The 15,745-nt window shown below is 39.1% G+C and overlaps 1 protein-coding gene across 10 annotated transcripts in view; it reads right to left on the bottom strand.

Annotated features, from left to right (window-relative positions):
- The window catches only part of MEF2C (myocyte enhancer factor 2C), a 124,201-nt gene extending 122,950 nt beyond the window's left edge, over positions 1-1,251 (bottom strand). For all 10 annotated transcript variants that reach the window (XM_057381779.1, XM_057381787.1, XM_057381784.1 and 7 more), the window contains exon 1: positions 764-1,251. The gene's annotated coding sequence lies outside the window, so the exon portion shown is untranslated. The remainder of the gene's footprint in view (positions 1-763) is intronic.
- Positions 1,252-15,745: the final 14,494 nt, after the last annotated feature.

The following is a 15,745-nucleotide window of genomic DNA, read 5'->3' as shown; positions in this document are numbered from 1 at the left end:
GGAAATACAAGTATTATAATTACAAATGCAACAACAGTCTTCTAAGTCTCTTGTTTTAAATTTTGTCTTCACCTGTAAGTAATTGTACTGAAACTACACCAGCTAGTTCTGTAATTCTGATTAGTTCCCTACTCCTTTGTGTTACAAAAAATTAAAATTACTCGCAGTATTGTGTAAAGACCAAAACATACTATTCCAGAAGAGGTTTTCAGCCCATGACTTAAATTTCCACATTAATGCAAGGGGTCTCTCCATCTCAATATAAGTATTCAGATGAAAGATGCATAAAGTTAAACGTTTACAATCATGCACTACCTAAACTCAGGAACTGAAGAGCCAATGATACAACAAAGTTTAAGAGCATTTCACTGAAACTGGATTCTTCCTTAGTCTGATAAATCAAAGTGCAAGCACTACAAGGTCATAGCTTTTAGTGAACTACTTAAATCAAATAAGCTTCCAAGACTTCATAATATCAAGCACACAAATTATGAAAACTAACTTCATCAAAGTTTAAACACTTATGACACTGATAGAGACAAGTCAGCAATAACTTCCTAGACAGATTTAACTATGTTACTTGTCTAACAAGTTACTTCTAGGCAGCTGCCCAATCACACACTTAAAAAAACTACAAGAAACCTCAATCCCAGTTCACATAAAATGACTTATACATTCTTCAAATGCAATAGTAAATGTACCTAGGGCTTTTGTACCATGCCCACTGTATTTTATTCAAATGCTGAATTTCACATGTACTTACAATATAAACAGTTAGCTGTTTGGTTGATGAGACTAGTCCTTCAGATATTTTCCTTTCATAGGAAAAAGAAAAAATCCCTTTACTTCTTCCAGACTTAAATATTCACCACCTGGTTCTGCATGCAGCCGCCTTCAATCACACACACAACCTTCAAAGTCAATCCAATAAGCAGCCAGTAGATGCCTGGGGTGTGTGTGTGCGCGCGTGTGCGCGCGTGTGCGCGTGTGTGCAGCGTGGAGGAGGAGAAAGTGGCTGAGCTGCTGGTCGGATTAAAAGTAACCGGACTCGTCCTGAGATCGTCCAAGAAGGAAGTGACAGCAGGCGAATGGGAAAAGGCGAACAGCTCACAGCCTTTGTAACATCGCGCAGGGGAAGGGGGAGGCGAAAAAGGGATTCAAACTACACGCCTGATAGATGAGGTGTCCTTTTCTGCTTCGCTCTCTCTTCCTCCCTTTTCTTCTCTTTCTCCGTGTCTCTGTTTCTCTCCCTCTCCCACAATCCCAAATGAATGACTCTCTCCTCCCGAACTGGAGAAATAATCAGTTTCAGTCTTGCAAAAAGGGGGCGGGATCAGATCCCGAAAGCGTTTTAATAAAACAAACATAGAGCAGCAGCAGCAGCAGCAGCAGCAGCAGCTCCTTGCCCCTAGTCTAAACTAGATTGATAAATTGCTCCACTACACTACTTTAATTATGTATATGGTATGCAGAATAAATCACCGAGCATCAGCACCTCAATCAAGCACTTTTTAAATGATAATTGCATCTTGGGTGAATCAATCTTTCCATTCCTGACATTTTGCTAATTTTAGTTTTACGGTGCGGGTAATGGCATATGCCACACGGAAACCTAATGACATCCTTTATTAAGCAGAGCGAAGACAAGGCGGCGAGTCGGTGCGTGTTTCCCCCCTCCTGGCAAGGTACCGCAGCGTGCGGGTGGCCGCGGGACTGGGAGTTGCACACCACCCGCGGCAGCGCATCTGCGGCCGGTCAGCGCGGGCAGGGCCCGCTGCGGAGCAGGGACAAAGCCCGCCCGTCCGCCCGCGGGAACCTGCGGGGCCCAGGGATTCGGAACGCCCCTGCGTGTCGCGCCACCGGCACCCCCGAAGCGGCACCTCCACGGTGGCTTCGCCTAGGGCGGGAAGGGACGGGCGCCGAGAGGGGGCAGTCGGCCCGCGGCCGCCGGCGCAGCCCGGAGGCCGCCGACCTCTGCGCCGCCTCCGCAGCGGAGCAGAGCTGCGGTGCCCTGGCACTTGCCCTCTCCCCACGAGACCTCCTGCCCAGCCCCTGGCACCTTGACCCGGCTCCCCCTCCCCAGCCCTGCGCCTGCTGAGCAGCCCAACTTCCGCAACTCCTCCGGCTGCACGTCCCGCGCAGAGCAGCGGCTGTAGCCCGGCCCGCTCGCCCCCTCGCTCGCATCCCGGCCACGGGCGGAGACGATCTCGTGTCAGACTTACCCGCAGAAATGCAGCATTGAGAGCACGCTGTGTGTGGACAGGGCTTTATTTCTTTGATAGGTTCAATTACTTCTAAAAACGAACTGAAAGGACCGCACCGTATGGGTGTTTGAATTCGGATTAAGCATATGCAAAAATTTGGACCTTGCACATACTTGTTTTAATTTTTATGCAGATAGCCAAGTTTTATGATCCTTTGGGAGCTGCAGGGGAATTTGTAAAGGCACAGAGAATTATTTTTGTGATAAATTAATGTACTGGAAATAGGAACAGCACACGTGATAAAACTAAACGACTGAATTCAAACACAGTGATAAATATATATTTGGGTTATTTTAATACAAGTCCTTGGTCTCTCAGTCTTTTCTCCTAGAAACATCTCATTGGGCCACTGACCTACTTACAAAGTATTTGACAGTGAATAAATACCTTTTCAGTTCAACTGTACTTTTAAAAACATAGATGCTCAAAGCACGGTCAGAGCAAAACAAAGCTCGGGCCGTTCTAACAAGCACCCCCCAATTGCTCTCAACACAAATCCCTAGACAATACTGCCGGTCTCATCACATCCTGGTCTGTCTGGGTGAGAGTGCACAACTCTCCATGGGCAGGCAATGACATGCTACAAATGTACCCACACCAATAATGACAGTGATACTGATGTGCCCAGAGCCACTAGGCAGCCAGATACAAGCCATGCACATTATACACGATGGTGAGAGGCACATATGTTCGGCAATGGCAGCAGAGCCCAAAGAACATTGGGAAAGAAATACTTTCTTAGCCTCAGGTCTGGCGTGAAGCACAGCAGGAAAGAAATACAGAACAGTTACACAGGGTTATACCCTTGCTATGCCTCTTCTGCAGATTTTGGTCTCCCAGCACAGCACCCAGCTATCCAGTAATGTGTGTTTATTCTTAGTGGCAAAAATAGAAAGCTATGTTCAGACTTCACACTTCAGTGCTCTAATTGAAAATGACTCTCATCTGCTTTATTTTGTGCAGGATGTGTAAGTTTTCTGGTTTCTAGTCCTTCAACTGGCAACACAGAACAGGAGCACTGCCATATTTTGAAAGTAATTATTACAGTAGGCAAGTATTTCAGAAAATAGAAGTATACAGCAGTTTAAAACATCAACTACCCCTCCATGTGGGCACTTGTGGTCTAATCTTTTTATAGTTGTGACCTTCACATACTGGAGCACCTTAAAACCATGCCAAGTTTTTGTCACGAGTACAAGTCATCAAATCCATGTAAAGGACATCTTGGTTTTTAAAACAGGATTCAGATGCTAGATGGACAAATAGATATAATGGGAGGGATCAGGATTTGTTACTCATCTCAGGGTTAGATAAGGCATGAATTTATGCAGTATCATTTGAAAGGTTTAGGATTTTTCTTTTCTCTCTTTGGATTACATTAAAAAATCTGGAATAATTTCAATCAGTAAAAAGCCTTTGTTCTGGTGTCTGTACTTGTATCAATTCTCCACAAATGCACCTTTTAAAATTTCTGGAACAAGACTCAAATCTACACTTTTCTGCTGTCCACAATCCATGTGTAGATTTGCTGATATTTTTTTTTCACAATTTACCACCTGAGGCGTGTAATGTTTTAAACTATGAGACATGAGTCAAAATATAGTAATTATAAAATCAGATCTCCAAAGGTTTATTAAAGAGTGTATTCAAGTATCTCTCTCCATTAAAAGTATGATTACCTCAAGGTAACATTTCCTTTGAAGATGATTATCAAAGTCCATTTTTGTTCTTCTGTGAATGCAGAGCATGTTTTTCCCTTAGGAGAAATGAGATTGCCAGCTTACATCCTTTAGTGGTGTTTAAACTGAAAAGCAGTGAGGTTACTATGAAATGATCAACCTTCTTTGCATCTTAACCCTGGGCTGGCTTGGTTTCTATTTTCTGTTTTAAGTTCCGCTCAACCCTATTCCACTCCACACCTCGCTCTCTTCCACCACCTCCCTATTTGTAAGAGCAACACAGTATAACTCTTCTTCCCATGTCTGGCTGCTTTTAAACTTGGCCCACGCTGGGTGTGGCTCTTGAAGTGAGCTTTACAAAATTATTTTAAAGTGAGCTGGGGCGGTTGCCACAGCAACCCACCCTGAGAGAAATCGAGGCTGTAGATTAATCTACCCCACAAGATTATTCAACAGTACTGTATTTGATCTTCATTCATTCAGAATATTCCCTTAGTCCATATGCTTTTATAATGAACAAAAGGATATAAATTCAGATAATTTCAAAGATAATAGGGTATATATTCCAGGAGCACAATTTAATTGCTTTGTAAACCACAGCATTGAGTTGACATGTACATGATTCTTTGCAAAATCATTTAATTGCCAAAAAAAATCTGCAAGGTAGGCACAGCTGACATATTAATTTAAATAAGATGTTATTCTATTACTAAAATAGTGTTATACACATCAAACAAGGATTACAGAAAGCCTTTGTCACAGGTGTACATGTAAATATATAACACAGTGGAGTTTTGCTCTTCCGTTTTTGTTTTGAACATAAATCTAAAAATAATAAACAATACTTAGAAATATTAAATGTAATAAATATTAAATACTCACCACATACACCCTCTTTATTGTCAAAATCATCCGCCTCCAATGCTTTACTTAATCTTTCCCATAGTAGTTACTTCACAGTTTGCAATTCTTGTTCGGCACCTTGGATGTTTAAAAGCACAGAAGTGGCATATTATTAAAAGCATATTATTAAGAAGATTAATGAAACAATTGGTATAAAAGAATATGAATCCTTACTGATGTGCACTTAGGCATATCTCACTTGTAAGTAGCTTGATGTTTTCAGAAGCTTTTGTAAAGTCCTTCTAAATGCTACCTTAGGGATGCTATACTATCAATAAAATTACAAAACTATTGATCACAGGCTGTACTCATCCTCTAGTCAGTATTTATACTTTGACATGCATTTTGGAAAACACAGCTATCTCGTTGTTTAATAATGTTTGTTTAATAGGCCAGGGTGAATTATAAAGTGGAAAAGCTCAGCATATTAATTTCTTCCTTCTTTAAAGGGCAGGTATATGTGGTGCCAACAGCAGGTATTCTCGGGTCTGCTTCTAGGAAGGCTACACCAGGTAGCAGCAGCAGAACTTTTTTTACCCCAAATTCGTTTTTGTCTGCACCTGTTACTGTGGAGAGGGGGTCCCCATTGCAACGACTTGGTCTTGAGGGGCGACCTTTGTGGCCTCTGCCCCAGCCCCTCGCACCTGCACACATCATTGTCCCGGACTTCTCATAATTTATTAATTGACTCGTTGGCTAGGGTCTGGGGTGTCCGTCCGTGTGCGGTGGTCGTGAGTCACGTCAGGAGCAGATACGACACCGGTGCCCGGCTCCGTCTCCTCCGGCAGCGCGGGTGTGGCGGCGCCGGGCGGGGCAGCCAGTGCCAGGGGGTGGCGGGTCACGCCGGCGGTGCCGAGGCTGCGGCCGCCGCCGCCGCTCTCTCCTTGTCCCCGTTGCGACGGGAAGGTGCTGGGGCGGTGCGGGGGCGGTGTGAGGCCGGCCGGGCGCCGGCTGGCGTTGGAGCGGGTGGTACCGGCGACGGTAGGGCTGTTGTGCTTCAGCTGTGGCAGCTCGGGACCGACCGGGAATAGCAAAGCTTTGGGAAGCCCTGACCAAAGGCTGGCTCTGGGGGAGGCTGGAAGCAGAACTCTGCCCCACTCTCCCCCGCAGAACTCCCCCATCGGGCCCCTCCGAAGCGTGTTCAGAGCCTGTGCCCACGGCTGCGACCTCTGGAATAAGAGGGTATCGCTACTGCGGGAGGCCGAAGCGCAGCCTTTGGTGCCAGCGGGACCCGGATTGCCAGTCGTGCCTGCTCAGGGCCAGGCTGGAGCAGGGGCTGCTGCCCTCCAGGCGGGCGGTGGGTGGTGGGTGGTCGGGGCCATGGTCCGGAGCTTCAGAGAGGGCTGGAGTGCCCAAACACATAGTACCGGGCTGAGGGAGCTCCTGCAGCACATGTCAGTCTTGGGATAGGGACAGATCGGTGTCCAGCAGGCCRGAGTTACAGTCCTGCAGTGACGTTGAATAGAGGGCTTGGAGGTCGACTAGTAATGGGCATTATCTGTTAATTTCCAGCCTTTTGGAAACTTGTTTTTTTCAATTCCCTATTTTTTCTCTCTCCCCACTCCGCTTTTATTTATTTATTTATTTTTTTTTTTTTTTTTTATTAATAAAGAGATTTTTAATGCTCCCTTGCTGATACTTTCAAGGGCCTTTGCAGGGAAGAGATTGATTTTAGAGGGAAAAAGGCTGCCAAATGTGCTAAGTCAACAACGTAAAGGCGGCTTGTTTGTTTTGCTAAATTGATCCTATTCTACTAATCTGAAGTGCTTCATGGTTACCAAAGGCAGTTTCTGAAACTGTAGTTTGCAAGTTGATATCATCCTTTAAATACCTCATAAACAGCTGCCCAAAGATTATTTTTATCCAAGACTTTTTTTAAACYGTAATTTCTTTTAAAATTGTTTGCAAACTAGAGATAGGAGGTAACTTCTTCATAGAAAGATACATTTTCTTTCAAGGACTGGACATTACTAAAATAATCCTAAAGAAAGTAAAATTAGTATTTATTACTTTGTGAATGASAACACAGACTAATATTAGAATCAAATATGGGACTAGTGCGAGCCACTTTTTTTTTGCCACACATGCATTTTAGAAATAATTAATACTTAAGGTGTGTATATTTTAAAATTTTTCTTCAAATTGAGACTCTAAATGCATCTGAAGGAAGGTGGCAGCTATAGAAATCCTGAATCCCATGCTTGGTGCGGAACATGGATGCGGTGGAGCTTATGTGATGTGTCCAAAGTCTCCTGAATTCTGTTGAAATTCAGTGTACTCAGACAGGCTGAGATGAGATACTAAAATGGAAACTCAGCCCTATGTCACTGGCCACCCGGATCCTATTTTTGCTTTAAAATTAATCTTTGAGTATGCTCTAAATCCAGTTCCTGTGCCAGCCACTGTCTCTCTAAGTCATTCAAATGTGCTTGTCGTGATACAATGTTCCACCAAATGTATAGCCTTTATATATACACGYATGTATTTTAGGGGTCTAGCTCTTGTAGCGTGTGATCTTACTTAAGTGTAACCAAAGGAAGAATTTAACCTACTAACCTCTCTGTTGAGATTTAGGGATGCCGAAAATGTGAGTCTAGACTTGCCTGAAAGAAATGCATCAAGGTTTTTTAGGTTTTTCAGTGCTAGTCAGAAACTGGCAAGCAAAACTTTTGTCTCAAGGAAATTCGAAAGCTCAGTAACTAGTTTCAATTCTACACTCCTTCCTCAGTCTCTCATAATTAGGTAAAATTTCAAGCTAAATGGGCTTCTTTTTCCTATGCAAAAATACAAAAATAGATTAAATATGAGCTTAGAGTCGAATTTTGGAATGAATTCCCTATCTTAATAGGGTTTAAGTAYAGGAATGCATTTGAAAAATAATTTTGGAAGTGTTGTCATTTTCATGAACTGTTGTTCATCAGTCTGCAAATTCTGCATCTTCATATGCAGAAGCATCAGATGTTTTTTAAAAGCAAGGCATTTGGTGGAAGTGTAATTTATTGCATGGTTAAAGTGCACTTTAATCACATCTGTGATTTAAGTCTATCTAGATTATTAAACAGCCTTCACTCAAGAAATGCAGTATTTTTAATATTCAACTCAGTTGCTAATACAGAAGAGCTATCACTCGGAGCTTCTGGAAGTGAAACAGAGGAAGATAACTTTGTATTTCATTGTTAATTTATGCAGCTTTAGAAGTCTTAAACCTCTGCACCCTTAGCTCCATATTTCTAAAGCAGTCCCTGCTAGGACAGTTTCTCCAGCTTCAGGAAAGGCTCCCAGAAATTATTTCAGAACTAACATTTAAGTAAGGACCATCGTTTCTATTCATGCTACCTTATTTATTTGTTCATGTGATTACCCACCATTGAATAAGGAAAATCTCTCTGTGATTCACTTTCATTTTGCTAAAAACTGGGGGAGAGCAGGGGAAAGATTTTTTTTAGGTTGTTCATTCCTTCTTTTTTCCAGAAATGGAATCTCCTCACTAAAGTACCGTGATATTTTCAGATATTTTGACAAAAATGCACAACACAAAACAAAGATTATGATTGCACCCCCTTGCTAATTGTGTGACATGCTTTTGTCTATCTTGCACTGAGTGTTGATGTGATACAGAAGCAGAGAGCCAGAGATGGCCAGAAAAGGCTTAATTAAGTATTCTGCAGCTGCTACAAATTAGATCAGTATCTGCATCTGTGTAGACAATGAAATTCATGGTAATTTTGAGGGCCAAGCAAAGTAGAGGTTTGTTTTGGATGGATCCCTAGCCACAATTCAAACAAAATTCAAAATCAAACATGTTCTAAGGGGAAAAAAAAGGTTGGTCAACTTCATCTCCTGTTGCTGAAAGCCGCTATAGTTTCTCATTCTGCCTTTAGATGCATATTCTAATGATGCACATGAAAGGCAGCTCTTACAGTATTCAAAATTTTTGGTTTTTTTTTTCTCTAAAAATAATTCTCAGGAGTTTCCCAGATTAGGCTTGGAGCTAGGTTTTAGAGAAGCAAGCAGCTTCTTGCTGTTTCTCTGACAATTTGCCTCTATTTCATGTTTCATACCATTCTCTGGAACCAAAGTTGGAGTAAATGCACAAATTTAATGATCAGTGATCTGAGTTGTTCTAACAGGGATATTTACAGCATAAATTGAATATAAGATACAATAGCAATAGATTAAGACATAGTATGRGGGAATGAAAATGTTAGTCTAAAACAGTTTTATAAGATATGCTTGCATGCAGATATCAAGAATTAATAGTTTATTCTGTGGACATTTTGACAAAATGCACTGGTTTTAGATGTTTTCAAATTATCAGTGCTAAATTCATGGTTTTATTTTGTATTAGAACAGCTCCAAACACAAGTGATGATCTATAAATATATCCTCTAAGTGCTGCTGTAATACTAATATCTCTGTTGTAAAAAAAAWAMATATATATATATATATATATATATAAAATTTTTATTAGATGATTTAGAGAGGCCTTTTGAAAATTGACAGCTCTTTTTGATAAGTGAAGAAGAACTTGTAACTTCTGTGACCATAGAATGTAATTGCACAATAGATGGGTCAGCTTTTAGTTGTGATTGTGCCACTTATGTTCATCTACTTTAAACTTCCATGAGCCTCCTCACTGATRTCATTGGCTGTAAGTTTTCCCATGGAAGCACTTAAAAAAGTTTATATTATTGAGGTTAAAAGGAAACTAAGCCTCAAGTCATCTTTGGATATGTACTTTGGTTTGGATATATTTCATCTGAAGTTGCTCTTACTGTCATATGATCTAGTTTGAGCATCTTTGTACAGTTCCTGTATGATGCAGATAGATTTAAGTTCCCGTTTCTGGTCTATGATATTCTTGCAAGCCTGCACCAATCAGACCAGCAAGTTCTGATTTCAGCAATAACTTTAAAGATCGTTACCCTGACATGGCTAATGGAGAAGAAACCTGATTACTAAATCAAAGAACTTCCTTCAATTGGAAATTATAATTTTTGTCATGCAATGGAAAACTAAAAACTTCAGGGTTTTTTTGGTTAAAAAATTCAAGTATGGGCATGTATTGAACTCCTTGAACTGACTTCATATACTGCTTGCCTTTTTAGTTTTAAACTCTCAGTAACAAATAAATATGGTAGCACTGGTATTTGTCTTTGCGTTTTAAATCTACAGGAGTTGGAAGGTCTGTGCTGTAAAGCCTCTTTATGTCTGGACATGACTCAACCCTTTTCTTTGTTGTAGCTCAGCTGAAGGGGAAGGAGCTGAGGAATAGGTACATATTTGGAAGGGGGTTAGGAAATTTTGTAGCTCCTAAGTGAAACCAAAGGCTCTTTTTGTAGCCTACCTATTCATGTAGGGGAAGATGAGATAAAAGGAGTATGGGCAAAAATAATTCAAGAGGACTGTAGCTAGTGGGGATAGACAGGTTAAGAATTTTTGGATTAAACTAAGATTCAATGAGGAGTTGGCCCATCCTTTTTGCAGATTTAAACGTAGCAGTCTGGAAGCTATTTAAAAGCTGTTTCTTCCAGGAAGAGAGGAACSAAATGTTTCTTTGCCCTAAGTGGAAGCCAGTTCCCTTGTATTTCTGTGGAAGARGAAAACAACCCAAAATCTCATTTCAGTGAGATTGAGGTGGAGTATTATATGGCTAATGAATTGATTTAGTGCAAGGACGCATAAGTATATGGGAAGATGCATTTTTCCAAGGGTAGGAACAAGCTCCTGATATAAAAGTAGATTGTTTCACAGTCTCTTCTATTTTTGTTAATGTAAATATACCCTTCTTTTATAATTATCACACATAATAATAATTTGTTATTACCAAGCATTCTTTCTACAATAATTTGAAATTTATATGTATTGATACTAGGGAAAGGGCTCTTTGCATACAGTTATACAGGACTTTGAAAAGTAAAGGAAAAGGATGACTGCTGCAGGTATTTATAACAAAAACTATAGGAAGCATCAGTTTTGTATATTTCTGTATTATGGCTGCTATAGCAATAAAAGAAGGTAGAGAGAAATGAAAATTATTGGGGGAGAGGGTTTTTTRTTAAAAAAATACCCAAAATTGAAGATAAAATTCAGTGACCCATAAACAGAAAGGTTTCTTTTGCAGGATTAATCCTTAGCAGCTGGGTTTTACACTATTCAGCTTTTAATTTTTTTTTGCCCTGACAGATGATTATATGTTTTAGGATACAGTGCATCAGCTACATTAACATTGGATTGAATTTCATATGCTATAAGCACAATTTTTAAGTATGTATATTGAATTAATAATGCTATATAGATACATTTATGAACAAAGCTGTAATGTTATTTCATTGATTCTGTGTATTAGTTTCTTATTTTTATTATTATTTCCTGTGCAGTTACTTTACATGCTTCACTAAACTCCTGTACATTAACTTAAATCTAGATGTTTATTCTTTGTAAAATTTATTTATTGAACTTGATTTAGAATCCAGTGCCTTTAGAGTTATGCACGGAAAGCATTGTGCTTTTTTCTTTATTGAAGATTTCTTAAGTGGTGCTTTCAGAGCTTGCCTYGTAATACTTAGTTGCTTTCAAAGGAACAAAGCCCTTATCTGACTGCACAATAAATGGTCAGTATTTCAATTGGAGAAGACAACCCCATTGTTGTATTGTCCAAGGGGTATATTTTGAGACCTGTTCTCATTACCTAATTTGTGGTGAATGTACCGTGCAAAAGCATTTTTGAAATGGGATAGGAGGTTGAAGCTCCAAGCAAGTGCGGAGAGTGAATGCTTGGGATGTCTTCACCTGGGAATGAGCCACAGTGGGGTGCAGGTGTGGGGAGCAGTTGCCATCCATTTGCAGCTCAGGGCTGCTGGAGCTCTCAGGCAAGGCAGTGGCTCCCTGAGTTGCCAGCAGACTGGCAAAGAGGGGAGTTCTTCACTGCTCCTAATGCTGGTCTGATCCTTTGACTTACATGGTGACTGTCTCGGACCAGGAACTGATTTCTCAGCAAAAATACTGAATAATGAATGTCCATGAGAAAAGTTATATGTGTTTTTTAGAATAAGATTCTGCTTACTGTACCAAGAGGAAAATAATTATAAAATGTGTGTATGCATTCATATGGATGTGTATATGTATATATACACCTACATCCACACCTTTTATATACACATATGTGTATACACACACATACACATATGCATATATACATACATGCACATGCACTTTATAATAGAAGCATAAAATGGAAAATTTTCATGTTTAAAATACTCTTATATGAAGCAGTAATTAAAGAAAGTAATTTTACTTCCCCCCCCCNCTTATTTTTTATCATGAGTCTCATCTTCTTATCTAACTTGTATATGCAACTTCATTGGTTTCGGTGGAAAGTGTCCAGTTTTTACCAGTGAAAGGCATGAGATGCTTTGAAAATACCTGTAACAGTACACGAAAAACTTTGAATTAACTTTTGAAGAACACAATCCAGATTGTGGATCTCCTAAATTAAGATTTTTGCCAAAGCTTTGTGGTTAAATTCTATTTTTTGTATACATGCACTATGGAAAAACTAATATAGATATCTTCCTGTCATTGAAGCTTGAATTTATTGGAAAAGACAAACGTGGTTGAAAGCTGAGCTACACTGTAGCTTTTCAAAATACAAAAAGATAAAAAGATAGTTGAAGAATAAATTGCCATAGTTTACAAAACAGACAACAGAGCTCTCAGCAAATGGGGAATAGTTGATACAAAAATAAGGGAATGTACCAGGAATTTTAGGGTTGATTCTGTTTTTAACTGAAATAGTTATAAAATTTCAGTGCATCAATTAGGGTTTTCCTATTTCTCAGTCTGTCAGTATTTCATTAAGAACAGAACTATTTCAGAATTTTACTTAATATGATGAAATCTGTTGGTGACAAAAAAAACCAGACCAATAAAGGTCACTAATTTGAATTTAATTGTCTAAATTATCTAGTGAGTAATCTCCACCTTTTGAAACATTAAACAATCTTTTTCTAGAAAAGTAACACATCTCATAATGAACTTTCATGTCAAAAAACAGTCTTTTCCCTCAGTGCAGTGGAATACAGACTAACCTAACTGGAGTTTCATGAAATTATCCAGGAGTTTGTCATATTAATTGCTGGTTTTGGGCCTTTAAAATCCATACAATAAAAGCTGATGAACTTACAGTGCACAGAACTAGGGTCTCTAAACCACAGGCTGTATGTTTTTCTTGGTTAGTGTGGCACATACAATGTCTAGTTAGCTTCAGGAACTGCCATTACTATTTACTGACTTCAGATTTAACAGTGCTTGGTTTTAATGATTGTTTAGGGGATTCGGTTTGCACACATTACAAGTATTACCCAAGAAACAGCAGAGTTTTACAGACAGTGCCCAGTTTAAAGGCAGCTCTGGTTAGGGGGGTTTTCTTTTGTTCTGCGTATCAGACTTAATCTGAAAAAGTATCTTTCATATTTAGAAATTTGCTCTAAACTTTGACTAGTAATGTTTTATCCTTTTGGACTTTTATTCTCACATAAAGTACGATATCTTTGCAGCAAACAGAACTGTGATTATTTTAATATAGCACATTCCAGAAACAAAAACAATTACTTCTGAATCTTCCTGTTTCCAAAAATGATGAAAATGGATTAAAGTTATGCCTGCTCTACCTCTGCTGAGGTAGGACTTTCCTGTCAACTATATGGGTCCCACACCACAGCCTAGCAGAAATGAAATCAAAGATTGGGATATTTCAAAGGACATTATTATTAAGATATTGTTATTGAGCATAATATTAGACTATCCATTGCTGATATATCATTTAATTTGATATTTGGGGAAGACCTGTTACAGAAATAATCTAACAGTATATCGATGCATGATTCTTTTTTCTCTCCCATTAGTGTCTTCTATGATGTGCAATGTCTTGTGAGTATGGAATCTGTTTACTGAAAAGGATTCATATGGTTAAGTTTTCTGTCTGTTTACTCACTTAAATAAATATTCTCAATTTAACATACAATTTGTAATGAATACTGTGAAACACAATTAAAAGAATGAATTATTGAAATAGAAACAATAATAAAAATGCTTTACTCCCCTCCAAAATATTTATCTTAACTTGTGGTCACACAATCCTGCATTTTCACGTTAATTGAAATCTTATTGTTCTAAAAAAARAAATCTTTTTTTCTCCATCATCTGGTTTCCCAATTCTTATGTAAATTAAAGTATACACAYGCAGGTATAATTTGTGTCTTAAAACAAGGGAATACATAAATTCATGATATCTATAAAAAGCATCATGTCAAGCAGTGCTCTCATGTAGCCTGTAATTTACGGTTCACATTTTCACTTTAGTATAAGGCAATGGTTTTGTGTGATAGTCCTTTGACTGCCATGTAAAATGTTCGAAACACTGTAAATTTCCCTCCCTTATTTATTACAAAGAAAACTTAGCTGATGTTCAGAAGGAAATTCTAAGGCTCAGAATGACTTCTGAAGTTCCAAATACTGTGAACAGTCTACAAACAACAAATCCTTTATATTTATTTGAAAATCACCAGGATAACTCATTTATTTTAAAGGAGGCAGATGGGGGGCACAGCATATAACCTCAGCCAGCAGTGTCTGGCTTCTGCTCTTCCTGCATGTAATCCTCTATGTTCTTTTCATTCAGAATCATAGAAAGAGTTTGAGAGAAATGGACTATAAGTATCCAGTCAGTTTAAAAAACTTTTCTTGGCAACAGAAGTAAAATCAAGCACTGTGTTAAGTAAAATGCAAACCATGCTACAAAGCTTATTTTCTTTCTCTTGAAGAAAGCTTTGTGAGAGTAACCATCATTCCAGAGCTGAATCACCCAGTGCTGTGGCAAGCAGAACACACCAAATACATAAGAATAGTTTTTAAAATAACTTTTTATATTAAAACTCACCAGTGCCCTTCTTCTGCTTCTCCAGGAAGTTGTACCCGTCAGCACCTGCTGAGGGCTTTGTTGATAAAACTGGCAGGTTAAAAAATTCCTGTAGAATAAAGCCAGACCAGCTGGCTTTGAAGAGAAGCCCCCCAGTTTGGGTTGTGCTTGCCTCACTCACTCTCTGCTCTGCAGACCCAGGCTTCTTCTACTTTGGATGCTGACCTGTAGGCTGCCTGATGGGGATGCACAAGTGTCTGGCAGGCCAAGGTGCACCTGCTTCTGTCACTCCCAAGTAAATTTAGCTGTAAAAGGTATCACTGACTGGCAGACCTCTGTCAGTGCTGGCAAATGAACAGAGCATTGCCTGCCCCCTTCAAAAGTACTCTGCGAGTTCAAATGGAAAATATTAACTCAGTCATCTTATCCAGTATCCAGGAATTAGTTCTTAAAGAAGAAGGAAGGCCAAGAAGCTCGTATATGGCAAAAAACTTTCCTCCTTTAAGTAGATTTTAAAATTACAGTATTCCAAGAAGAATCTCTGAACAAGATGAGGTTTTGTTCTATTAATTGTGGCTGGAAGAAAACATCTTTTGAAATGGCAACACAGCACACAGAGATATCAGTTCAGGTTATTAAATTGTGCTAAGTGTTAAAGTTGATTGCCTGTCAATTCCATAACTCATTGTGCTTTTTTATCCAAAGAAGTATTAGAAAACGAAAACATATCAAGTAGAAGGTATTAATCTCATTACCAAAATTAAAAAGCATTCAGAATTGAGAGTCTGAAGGTCAAAATTATTCGTTTATTTTAAGGTGTGGTAATCTAGGAACCAGTCTCTTATAAAATGGGAGTTAAAGTAAATGGAGGTTCTTTTGAGAGAAAAGATCAAAATTTGGTATGCTTGTCCTTACTGGATTAAGGTAAGAGTATTACAATTTACATCTGCCCCTTGCTTTTCTTTTTTTTTTTTTTTTTT

Source organism: Malurus melanocephalus, unplaced genomic scaffold (genome assembly GCF_030028575.1).
Source record: "Malurus melanocephalus ecotype Western Australia unplaced genomic scaffold, MMel_1.1 scaffold_528, whole genome shotgun sequence".
NCBI lineage: Eukaryota > Metazoa > Chordata > Aves > Passeriformes > Maluridae > Malurus > Malurus melanocephalus.
Note: the sequence above shows the minus strand (reverse complement) of the source record. Positions and strands in the feature narration are given on the sequence as shown.